At 63.2% G+C, this 12320-nt stretch overlaps 1 protein-coding gene across 1 annotated transcript in view; it reads left to right on the top strand.

The window, feature by feature from the left end:
- The first annotated feature begins 7546 nt into the window (after nucleotides 1-7546).
- CDH5 (cadherin 5, type 2 (vascular endothelium)) overlaps nucleotides 7547-12320 on the top strand; it is a 30738-nt gene continuing 25964 nt past the window's right edge. The window contains exon 1 of the mRNA XM_004690502.2: nucleotides 7547-7660. The gene's annotated coding sequence lies outside the window, so the exon portion shown is untranslated. The remainder of the gene's footprint in view (nucleotides 7661-12320) is intronic.

Below are 12320 nucleotides of genomic sequence, written 5' to 3'. Positions count from 1 at the left end.
GCAGGAACAAGCCACACGTCCAGCAAGCGTGATGCGTGAACACACTCGCAGAATGTTCAGCCACACCGAGGGGCAAAGCCCTGGTGCTACTCGGGCACAGGCCTTGAAAACAGTGGGCGGGGAAAGTGGCCAGACACAGGCCACACACCGAAAGATTCCTGTTGTATGAAAAGCTCAGAACAGGCAAACGCACAGGCGCAGGGCCCGACTGGTGATGGCCGAGGGCAGGGAGTGACGCAGACGGTCCGGGATTAGCCAGGGGGGATGGATGCACAGCTCTGTGAGTAAGCTAAAGCAAATTAGACAGTATGTTCTGAAGTGAGCCTTATATGAATTATATCTACATAAAGTCATTATTTTCTCAAAGCAGAACATCTACATTCTTCTCCAAAGAAGGGTTGGATTTCAGGGAGCTGGAGAGGCAGAGGCCCCTCGCAAGGTGACACTCCCCGCTGGGGAGAGGACGCGGGCAAAGGTCCCGTGGTCCGTGGGCCCGCGGCCCCGCCACACGGTGGGGCCACACGGGGCAGCGGGCCTGGGCCCGTGCCGCACAGCAGACACGTGAAGTGGCGGTCAGGCTACGCGTGGCCTCCGGCATGAGGAGGGGTGAGAGTGGCGCGGCCCAGAGCTGAAGACCCCACAGGGCTGGCTTCTGAGGCAGACGAGGAACAGGCCACCCCAGCCCCCCCTTCCAAGATTCCAGACAGCTCCCACCTCCTCTGCAGCCCTGACCCCAGCCTCCTTCCCTCCAGCCAAGGACCGCCATGTGTTTCCTGCAAGCTGCCCCAGCTGGGACTGAGATGCGGAAGGAAACCTTCCCGGCAGCGCAAACAGGCTTGAGGGAGCTGACCTCAGAGACGCTTCCACAGCCCAGGCAGGGGCCAGGGCCACATCCTCACGCACAGGGGTGCAGGAACAGCCGGGTCTTTAAAGGGCCCATCCAGGCCGACAGAAGAGCCTCCTCCTCTTGGCTAGTCTGGCTGCGCCCCCAGAAGGGCGGCTCCTGTCAGGCTGACGCCACACTGCCCGCCTGCTGCTGCCACCTTGCCCATCCCGGTGCCAGCCCTCCTGGGGTGCTCTACCTGCTTGCGGGTCTCCCCCTGAGTTTCGTTTGCCTCTGACTAGGGCCGGGGAGGTGGTGCAGAGGGGAGCGGGAGGTCCGCGGAGGTTTGTTGCCTGTGCGGGCTTCGCAGGCAGCCTGTGAATTCAGCAGAACATGACAAGGCCTCACCGGCCCGCAAAAGAAGAAACGGAGGCAGAAAGCACTGACCAGCCATCAGGGCAGAAAATGAGATCAGAACCAGGGCGCCTCCCTCCCGAGCCACTGCTCTTAGCAAACTTGTTAAAACTGCCGGTCAGGGCCCTCCCCGGTGGCTCAGTGGGTTAAAGCACAGCACTGAGAAGCTGAAGCCGCTTCCGCATGAGTTCGATCCCCCGCCCGGCCCAGAGGTGACCCAGAAGGCGCAGTAGACCCCTCCTGACCCGCCCGCTGCTCCCCTCAGCAGTGTGCTTCGACTCTCTGCCTGTTCTGCTCCCCGCTCTGTCTCTGGTGAACCCCCTCGCCGCCCCTGCACCTCCGGCCTGTACCCCAGCTCTGTATGCATAAATAAATCAATCTTTCAAAAATATAAAATAAAGTAAGCTGCCGGTCAACTGAGTCACAGGCCGTGAGGCGGAGCGCCGGCCCAGGGACTGGGGAGGCTCCTCCCAGCGGGTGAGAGCCGCTCGTCTCCCTCTCGGTTCTCCCTGCCAGGGAAGGGGGTGAGGCTGGAGCACCCCTGAGAGCCCCACCAGCTGGCCCTGGGTTCTCCCTGGTCAGGAGATGTCCCAGAGAAGGGACAGGCCAGGGCAGGCAGGAGGCAGAGAGCGGGCGGCCGGTCCTGGCCCTGCTGCCACGCCGCTGCGCCACAGGCCCACGCTGTGCCCATTTGCCCCGCAATGCCGGCACTCAGCCGCCGACCCGCCTTCCTGCCCACAGGTGGGAGAGCCTCCTCTGCTCTCCAGGACGCTCTGATGAGGATGCAAGGAGCGTGGGGCCTGGCGACAGAAGTCCTAGCTTCCGCGGGCCAGTTTTCTCCTAGACTTGGGCCTGCCCTCCAGACAAGCAGGAGGGGGGGGGGGCTGCTCCTTTCCCAGCTCCCTGGCCCACCCCGGGCAAGGCCTTGACCTCTCTGGGCTCCTGCCAGCGACGGGGTGCCGAGGACGCAACCAAGGACACGCAGTCATTGGCACAGGCGGACGGCTCCTCACGGTGGAGGAGGAAGTTGCTATGGGTGCTGCTGGCCCGGCCCGGCCCGCCCCTGGCAGCACCCCTCTGCCCTCTCACACATCCACGCGGGCACCCCGTGAGCCCCCTGCACACCCCAGGCGTGCCCTTGCCGCGCACCCCACAGCTGCCAAGCAAAAGCCAGGCACCCGGGCGCCCGTGTCTACACGCTCACGGTGAGCTCCTCCTCACACACAGTATCGCCGTGACTGCTAGCTGAACGCCTACTGTATACCCAAGCTCATTCTGTGGACTTTACGTGACGCTTCCCAAATACCCTTCCAGTAGGGTCATCACCTGTTGCATGAGGAAAACATGTTATCATTCCCATTTCACAGAAGGGAAACCAAGGCACAGAAGGCTGCCTGGCTTGGCCAGGATCAGCGGGGCTGTATGGCAGGGCAGAGCGGCCAGGATGAACACCCAGGTCCTGCCCTAAGCCCCCGGTCCAGCTGCTCCTTGTTGGTTCCCTCAGGCCCCTGGGCTCTGGAGCTCCCCCTCCCCTCCCCCTCCCCTCCCCCTCCCAGCAGCCTGCCCGGATGCTGTGGGGGAAAAGTGAGAAACATCTGGGAAAGTGCTCTGCAGACTAGGTATTGTTCCCGCAGCTGGGAATTCAATCTCTGCTCAACCAGCGCTTTCCTGGCCCAGGAGAGGCCGCCCTGGACCTCGTCCTCCCAGCCAGCTCCAGCCCCTGCATGCTCGCAGCGGTCACTTGTGGCCCAGCCTGTGGCTCTTGCAGGCCTGACCTCGGGCCACCGAGCGGCCAAAAAGTATGCAGGCGGGATGGGGCGATTCTCTAAAATTCGGGGTGCCTCGGGGCCTTGCCCAACGTGCAAGCCCCAAATGTCCCCTGCTGAGCTCCTAGCGCGCCTAAGGACCACCCCTCACACACCTGGTTTTGTCCCCAGCCAGTCCCCAGTGCCCCCTCCCAGCACCTCAGAACCTCCCCCGCAGAACGGTTTCTTCCCCAAAACGCTCCATGCCTTTGCCCTTGCCGGACCGGACCTTCCTTCTGCGCTGTGCTGGGGGAGCAATGGCCCTTCCTTGCAGAGCACCCTGCGGACGCTGTCCTCCAGCAGCAACCCAGGCCACCCCCTGCAGTCACCCCCGGCAAGGGCCACACACCTCTGTCACCAACCGCATCCCACCCAGCGCGGCTCACAGTGGCCTGGCACAGTGAGGGCGGGAATCCAGCCTGGGTCACCTCTGCACTCCCCAAGCCCAGCACAGCTAGGGCGTCACTAGCTGCAGACCTAACAGTAAGTGAGCCTAAACACTGCCAAAGTGGCAGGCTGTCAGGCGCAGGATGGCGTTCTGGAGAGAGCAATAAACGGGAACTGGAAGGGAAGAGTTGAATCTTGGTTCTGCTACTCCAGAGCTGCGTGACCTTGGATAAGTTACTCAGCCTCTCTGGGCCTTGACTTCCTCGTCAGGAAAATGGAACTGTGAGTAGTATTTACAGCTCTCAGGGCTATGGTGAGGTCTCACCGCGTGAGAAAATGAAGGAGACCGTGAAACTGAACAAGTGGGGTGCACAGGGGGTGGAAGCTTCCCAGGGGGCAGGATGCTCCCCAGAGGGGTGGTCTGGGAGGGCTGGATAAGAGGGGTGGTGTGTCTGCAGGGTTTGTGCTGGCAGAAGTAACTCCTAAGAGACAAGGAGTGGACGCAGGCTCAGAGGCGGAGACGGAGCTGCCCCCAAGGCCTACACACCCCGTCCTGTGCAGGCAGGCGCCCACCGGGCAGCCTCTGACCACTGAGTCCATCCCTCAACGGGCCCTCTGCCTCCTCTGCCCAGGACAACGCTGCCCCTGAGGTGCCCATGCTTCTCAAAGCTGCAGGTGTCTGGAGCAACTCTCGGGAGGAGAGAGGAAGCCGATGAAGAGACCCCAGCAGCCAAACCCCTGGAGTGCACCCAGGCTCTCACGGAGAACCCTGACTTGGTGGTCGCCGGCGGGCATGTTCCGAGATGCCAGGCGCTGCGTGCGGGCCGCTCTCCGCGAGGGCTTTGCCCACGGCTGGCCCTCCACGCCCAAACCGTGGCCCCTGGGGGCTGTCTGCCAGCCCCAGGGAGTCGTGAGCCCCAGGTCACACAGAGTCCCCACCTGCCCCTGCAGGGACAGGGACCCAGGGCACAAGGGAGAGGGTGGAGAGGAGCAAGGTGGAGCCCTTCGGGGCTGTGCGGGGGCCTCAGGAGCCCAGGGGCGGGAGCCCCACAGCACAGGCAGGAGCGGCAGAGCGCGGCCTGCAGGAGGCCGAGGCAGGCAGGCAGCTGGCGAGCAGAGGGACAAGGACGCTGGGCAGGGGAAGGCCAAGGGCCGACGCACGGGGCCACTCTGCCTGGCCCCCAGAGTCTGGCTTCCCCACCCATTCCTGGGCAGAGGGGCACAAACTCCGGCTGGATGAGCCCTGCTGCCCCCTCACGCGGTGGGCCGCAGTGCTTGGTGGGTGAGGGGTGTCCCCGTGGAGGCAGGACGGTTCGGCACTTCCGGCCCACCAGTGACAAGCCTGTGACCCCGGGAGCACTTCATTCCCAGTTTGTGTCCCCATCTGAATAGCCCCCTCCCCCCAATTCCAGGATGTCCTGAGGTGGGAAGAGGCCTCCCCGTGGGGAGGGCTCTGTGTCGCCAGCACACACGGGCTGTGGGCCTCAAACTCGGGCGGGCAAACATGTCATCTAGGGCGTCACAAGCGTGTAGATCTTGGCGCCCCTTGGCCAGCCATACAGACTCCAGCGGCCTGCAGTGGGGTCCAAGAATCTGCACTGTCGACAGAGACCCCCAGGATTCTGAGGGGGGTGGCCGAAGGGCCCACTGTGAGAAACAGCAGCTCTGTCACCGCTCACTGCGGCTGCCGCTGCCCCTCCGGGTCTCGCCTCGCCTTCCGGGCAGCCCCCAGGCCGGACAGGTCACCCACTCCTCAGAGAGGCTGCGAGAGGCGCCTCCGCCAGCTCGGTCCCAGGCAGGACTCAGCAGGGGAGGGGAGGGTGTGAACCCGCCTGCCCACCCGAAGCCCACACCTCCCAAGCAGGGCATCAGGGCCCCGCCCTGGTCAGCTTCTGTCCTGCAGAAGCTGGGTGGGTACCCCCAGGCCTGGCTGCTACGCCCCACCTGCCCCCACTGTTGCTTCCTTGTCCGGCTGCTAATCAGGTCTCCCAGGCCATCCCGTTTCCTGTCGGCCACCGACTGCCTCCTCTGCTCCCGGTGGCGCTTCCTGGCCTGGTGCCCTGCCATCACCAACTATGCCTCCAGAGGGGCTGGAGCAGGGGCTGGGCAGTGGCAGAAATAGGGCCCGCGCCCCTCAGGGGGCCCCCAAGGGCACCAGCCTCCCTCTTGTGGTCTGGGCCACCTTTCACGGCCACTCCAGCCCCCCAAGCCCCCTCCCCCAACCCCAGCCTGGATTGCCACCCCTTGTTTACAGATGGACAGGAACAGTGGGTTTCAGGGCAGCGTCAGCTTCCCCGAGGACTGGCAGTACAAAGGGACGGTGCCGGGCAGACCCCGTCCCCAGCAGGAAGCGCTGCCCGAGCCGGCACGTCTCCTGGGCAGGAGACCACAGGACAGTCAACGGCACTGCGGGGTGGGGCCTGCCCCGGCTCCCCTGGGCCACCCCCAGCCCAGCCCAGGCCCCAGCAGGGAAAGCAGAGCGGTGCTGCTGGAGGAAACGCTGAGACTTTGTTTGTTCATTCCAGAGGGGCGCCAGGCCAGCGTGCTGCAGCCCCGAGGCCCAGGGGCAGCCAGCGGGCCTAGGGCAGGGGGCAGCGCCCCTGCAGGCAGCCACTCTCCTCACCGCCCGCATCACCTGTCCGGCCTGCTCGCCCCACTGGCCAGGCTCTCACCAAACAAAGCCCCCCCTTTCTCTGCTCCGCTTGGGGCCGGTGAGCACATCCTCCTCCCCTCACCAGGCCCCTGCCGGGCTAGTCTGAGCTGTTCTGTGAATCTGCTCGGCTGCAAGACCCCAGACCTCACCACCAAGGCTCCCTCCTCTTCCCAGGGTGGCCGGCTGGCACCCAGCCCTGCCTGCCTTCCAGAGTCCGCCTCTCCCGAGTCCTCTGCCCCGCCGCAGGCCTCTTGGAACCACCCACAAAGCCCCCAGCACGCCCTGCTGTGAGGACCCCCTTGGCGTGCGCGTCTCCAGCTGTGTACACCCTGCTCCAACTCGATTCTCTCCCGACGCCAACCCAACGCTGCTGCGCAGGTCGGCGCCCTCTCAACTGCAATGTATGCAAAACAGAGCCCGCAGTCTCTGCTCCCCCAGAATACCGTCTGCCCCTTTTCCCCTCTCCACCTTAGTGTCCACAGACTTTCGGGTGGACCTGGGCAAGGTCCCCTCTCTCAGGGCCTCAGTGTGCCCAGCTGTATACCGGAACAAGCCCAACCATCCCACCATCCACAGAGAGAGTCCCACTCTCTGCCCTGGGGATTCCAAATCCCTTGGCTGGGGAGGGGCCCAGGGTCTGCAGTTGGGACCAGCGCCTCACGGGGGCCCCACAGGCCCCTCCGGGCCCACTTCCCGCCCCTGATGGGCTCGGCACCCAGCCCCTGCTGCCCTGCCCACCCCTGAGGCGCCTGTGAGAGTGAGGCCGCCACGGTCCCCACTTTACAGGTGAGGACACCGAGGTGGGGTGGGGGGGGGCACAGCCGGCCCGCAGGCACGTGAGGAACAGAGCTAAGGCTCCTGGCTCTGCCGGTATGTCTAGGCCTGACCAACCCCAGAAGCCCTCACTTCCACCTTAGCACTGGCGCCCACGCCAATGCCACCGAGAGGAAGCAACAGGGCCCTGCAGAGCCACGAGCTGAGGTTCGTTACCCAGCCCCCACGTACCCGGGCCAGGCCAGCGGCGCCTGGAGCCTCCCCATCACCAGCCCCACCCCTTCGCCCCCTCCTGCATGTCACGGGGTCACTTGGGAAAATCTGGCTCTGGGCCCAGGCTGATTGAGCCTGGATTTCTGGCTCTGCTACACTTACCCAGCTGGGTGGACAAGCGCCCCAACCCTGCTGAGCTTAGTGATCTTGGCTATAACGTAGGGGGAGGTAGCACCTGCCCTCGGGGTCACGAGGAGGCTGAAGCAGGGCCCTGGTCCAGCGGGGCTCAGCGCCCCAGAGCTGAAGCTTGGTGTGGGGGTCCAAGTGAGCACCCCTGGCCTTCCCAGAGGCCGCCCACCGTGAGGCCTGCCTATCTGCAGCCAACCCCGCCCTACAATAGAACAATAACAGGAAGCCATCCCGGGGGGAAATGGGCCCGGGCAGCTGGAAAACCTGAAGGGGAGGCGGCCGGGCCTCCCTCAGCGGGTGCGGCTCCCCCAGAGAGGCTTTGGTGAGCTCCACAGAGCGCGGCTCGCTCGGCCGCCGGACAGCCACTCTGACAGAACAGAGACGTAGCTCGGCGGCCGCACGGTGAGTGGATTCCCCCACCCCCGGCTGCCCCCAGCCCCAGGCCGTGTGCCCCAAAACAGAGGGTCCTCGGCTTTCCCCATCTGTGCAATGGGCCTCGGCACCAGGGAAAAGCCACTCCTGGGGCAGACTGGATCTCTCCCTGCCGAGGGCTGAGGGCTGGGGGCGCCTGGCGGTGGCCGAGGGAAGGGGCCAGGGCTTGGCTGTCCCCGGGGGCTGCCCGAGTCCGAGGGACTCGAGGCCTGCTTACTGCCATCCACGTCAGGCTCGGCGACAGGATGGCGGGGCCGGAGCCACACCAGGCCAACCCGCACAGGAGGGCTCAGCAGAGCCTGCCATCCGCCGCTGCCCTCTTGACGGGTGAGGGAGAGCAATCGTGGGAGGGAGTGCGAGGCCGGACCCCCTCAGCCAGTCAGTGGGTGCCCCCATTTTCAGAACAGGAAACTGAGACTCAGTTCCAGGCATCTGAGGCCCTGCCTTTGAGGGGGCAGCCCTCTCCACTCCGTAGGAGGTGACTACAGGCGCCCACCCGCCCAGAGACCCCAGTGTCAGGACCCCAGCGGGGCCATATTCTAGGAGCGGCTGTGGAAACGTGAAGGCGGGTGGTTTAGGCTTGATCCTGGGTGCAAACCCAGCCGCATTTTCCCATGTGGCTTCGGGGAAATTATTCAACATCTCTGCACCCTGAGGAGCCTGCTAAAGGACTCCTCCTAGGAGGCCTATTCTGGGAGACAGGTCCTGTCCTCCTGAGCTTTGCTTCAGGCTACAGAGATGCTAAAAAGCCTGGCCTGATCCGGAGCCAACCAGTGGCGGGAGGAGAAATCACAAAAGGCTTCCTGGAGGAGGAGCAGGAGCCTACAGGGCTGCTGGGAGGCCCTGTCTGAACAACGGAAATGGGGTTCTTTTTTGCAGTGTGTTGTGGGAACTGCGGATGATATCCACAGACGCCCTTTAACCACGGCTCCTTATGCTCCTTACTGCCAACAAGTCCATGAGCTAGCTATGTCCTCTTCACTTCTCAGTCGGGGCAGCTGCAATTTGGAGAAGTAAAAGCTGGAGCAGGGATCTGAACCAGGATCTTGTAGGCCAAAGCCCAGGCTCTTTCCAGCCCCCCATAACCACCCCACGTCTCATCTGTCAATGGAGTCTGTTCAATGAGGTGACAGACACATAGTCGTGCCGGGGATCCTCAGGAAACCGCAGCTGAAATCCCCGCGGCCCAGGGCTCACTGTGGCTGAGCATGGCAGAAAGGCTTGGGTGGCAGCCCGCAGTCGCCACCTGTGGAGAGAGGGGTGCTTCTGAGTCTGTTTCCTGTTCTGAAGGAACAGGAGGCTTCTGGGACTGATGGGTGCCCGGCAGGCTGAGGGCATAATGGAAAGAGGCCACCGCCGCTCCCCTGAGCCCAATGCGATGCCCATTCTGGTGTCAGGTGAGCAGACCGGGCCCCAACAAAAGGAGGTGGGCACTCCCGGGAGCTCGGACAGCGAGGAGGAGCTGAGGAAGTTGGCGCGGCTGGAGGTTTTCAGAGCAGCAAGTGGCCAGAGGGAGGGCCAGTGACGCCGAGGGCCACGACCCAAGGCCAGGAGGCCACCTCCTCCTGCCCCGTTCTTGCCTGAATTCGGCCATCCGTTAGCCTCGGGCTGGAGGGAAGCACAGTTGCTGAGCCCAGGTCACCCTGCCGATTCTGGTTTATGGTGATGAGGGGTGCAGAGGTATCCACTGGCCCTGAAGGGGTTAAGCTGCCAGCCCAGCCGTGGGCCTAAGCCGGCAATTGTGCTGCTGAACAAGAGCCGGACATGGGGCAGGAAGTCTGAGGGGCCATGCCATGCTTATTTTCGCCCAAAGCTCGATGACTCACAGCACGGCCATTGCTTGGGGGACGCCAGGTGGACACAGCGAGCGCCAGCTTGGGCCTCTTGTTCATGTGGACCTGCCCCTGCTATACCCACCACCTCTCTGTACCACGCCCTTGCAGCCTTGAAAACGACTGGAAAAAAATTCCCATTTGACAGTTGGGACCACTGAGACCAAGAGAGGCCTAACAGCCCGCCCCAGGTCATACAGTTGGTTTGGAGTGGAAACAGGATATGAGTGAGGTCAGCCTCTGACCCGCTGCCCCGCCACACTTGATAATGAAGGTGGGAGAGAGAGGTGTGGGGGCATCCAGAGGGTAAACCTGACAGTCCGCGCCACAGAACAGTTACCAGGATGAGGTAGGAGCCCAGAGATGCAGGGGAGGGACTGTTGTAGAGATAGGTCCTGCCCTCAGGAGCTTGGTGTCGCAGCTGGAGAGATATTGGAAAACCTGTCTGTAACCACAAACCAAGCTCTTGTTGGATGGAGAAATCCCAGAAGGCTTCCTGGAGGAAGTGAAGCCCCCAAGGACTCTGGGAGGCCTTGGATCTGGCCTCTAAAAGCCCATCTTGTCATCACTCTAAGGTCAGGGAGGGACCCAATGGTCCCTACACCTTATTCAGGGACCCTCAGATTGTCTCAAGTCACAGTGTAACAATCAGATTCGGGCAGGTGGGGCCCACAGGCTGGGCTGGACAGGCGTGAATGAGATTTCCTTCTGGAGAGGAAGAGTAGGAGATAGGCCCAGGGCAGAACCAGGAAATGAGGTCAGGGGTAAGTCGGTCAGCCGAGCTCTGGCCACCAGGCTGGAAGAGGTGGGCAGATGAGCCACTGCACGTGCGAACGCCCACTGAGCGCCAGGCTTTGCACGCACGGCCTTGTTTCTCCTCCTGACCAGAGAGGCAGACACCATCACAGACGAGGACGCTGGGGTCAGACAGGGCAAGGAACACAGCTGTGAGTTTCCGACAGGAAGGTGAGTTAGGTTTGTTCTCTCTGCCCCACGGGTTGCCTCGGAACCAGAGCCAAGGCCAGGAAGCCAGAGGAGGCTGGGAAAGGCCCCCAAGGGTGGGTGATTTCACCTTGAAGCTGACCCTTTAGGAGAGTGGGGACAGACCGGATGACCAGGTCGCCCAGAGACTCCAGCACAGATAGGTCCCAAGTAGCAAACTAGGTCTGCCCAACCGACAGTAGCTATCCCAGGAAGATACACAGTGACCGGGGGCTGACTTCAAGTTCGGGGGAATGAACACTCTGACGAGTGTGGTCCGCCACACTCGGGGAGGGGAGAGGTGGGCGGCTTCCCTGAGGTATTTTGCCCACCCTCCCTTCGGAGGGCCCTGTCCAGGGGTACACGCATGGTCCCGGGGTGAGAAGGCTCCCCTTGTCCGCAAAGGATCGAACCCCGATGACAGCAGGTCCGGCCCTGTGATGAGCCGCTGGAGATGCTCCTTCGGCACAGGGAGGAGCTGCTTGGAGTTATAAATGTTGCTCCTGCTGTGACCACCCAAGGTGTCGTGTGCAAACACACAGCTGTGTTTTACGTCCTTGGAGCAGGGAAGCAGTGACAAAACCAAACTGAAACTGAAGCAGGCAGCGAGGAGGCAACAGGGGCAGGAGGGAGACTGACACTCAGGGTGAGGTGAGTTCACTCACCCGGGCGGCCAGCAAGGAAACGCATTCCAGGTAGAGGGAACAGTCTGTGCAAAATGTGCGCGCCCAGAATGGAAGAACATTCCAGAAACATGGCGTTCTCACGTCGCGTTCTCGCGGCTATAGAGGCCAAGGGTGGGAGACAGGAGAGCTGGAGGGGCAAGCGGGGGACAGGCCGTGCTGGGCCTTGAGCCCTGGCTCAGGAGCAGGGCTGGGAGCCAGGGGAGAGGTCAGCAGGGGAACAGCGCCATCAGCAACCAGGGGAGTGGACACAACGGGCCTGGACCCACAGGAGCAGGCCCTGGAACTGAGGTGAGCCACAAATCAGAAGGTCCCGAGGGACTAGCTCCTGGCTGCCCAGCCCCACCCCCAGTACCCCAGTCCCTCCACCCCCAAGCCTCACCTTCATCCTCCCAGCATCTGTAGCTGCCAGCTAGAGTCTCTGAAGGAGTTTGGGGGTCACTGGCTCCAACCTCTGTCCTAAACTGAAGCTCCAGGTAGTGGGCGGGAGGGCTGTGGGGAGAGCAGCCCCGGGCCACACAGGGAGCGGGGGCTCCCCCTGCACAGACACACCTCCTGCCTGTGCTGGCCTCTCCTCCCACCACCAGCCCCTAAGCCCTGACCCCGGCCTCTGGGCTGGAGCCCAGTGCCTGTGGGAGGCTGGGCCGGGACTGCATGTCCAGTCCACCCCGGAGACTTTGCCTGGGGCTGGGCTTGGCTGCCAGACCTCGTCCTGGGCGAGGTGGGGTGCCAGCTAGGAGCCCTGCCTAGCAGCTTCTTGAGGGGCTGGTGTGACTGATGCCACGTGTCCAGGTGGCCGGAGAGTGCCCCGAGCGTACCCCTGACCTGCAGGTTTCCTCTACTCCATCCCGAAAAGATCACTAGCCTACCCAGTGACCCCCAAAGCCCAGACTTCACCTAAGGCTGAAGCGGGTCTGGTCGGGGGAAGAGGGGGTTCCGCTCTCCCTGGGGTGCACTTACTGGGCTACAGCTCCAGCCCCTCCCTGGCCCTCCCTTCTTCTCCCTCTATGCCCCCCAGCCCCCATAAAGAACACAGAGCTCAGCAGACCTCACAGCCCCGTCCAGGCCAAACCCCAGCAGCAGCTGGGGGCCACTAAGAGAAAGGGACAAAAGGGGGTTTTGCTTGTTGACCCA

The sequence above is a fragment of the Condylura cristata genome, unplaced genomic scaffold (genome assembly GCF_000260355.1).
Source record: "Condylura cristata isolate star-nosed mole 26May11 unplaced genomic scaffold, ConCri1.0 scaffold00028, whole genome shotgun sequence".
In the NCBI taxonomy this organism is placed as follows: domain Eukaryota; kingdom Metazoa; phylum Chordata; class Mammalia; order Eulipotyphla; family Talpidae; genus Condylura; species Condylura cristata.
The sequence above is the reverse complement of the archived record's forward strand: the minus strand, read 5'-3'. Positions and strand labels throughout refer to the sequence as shown.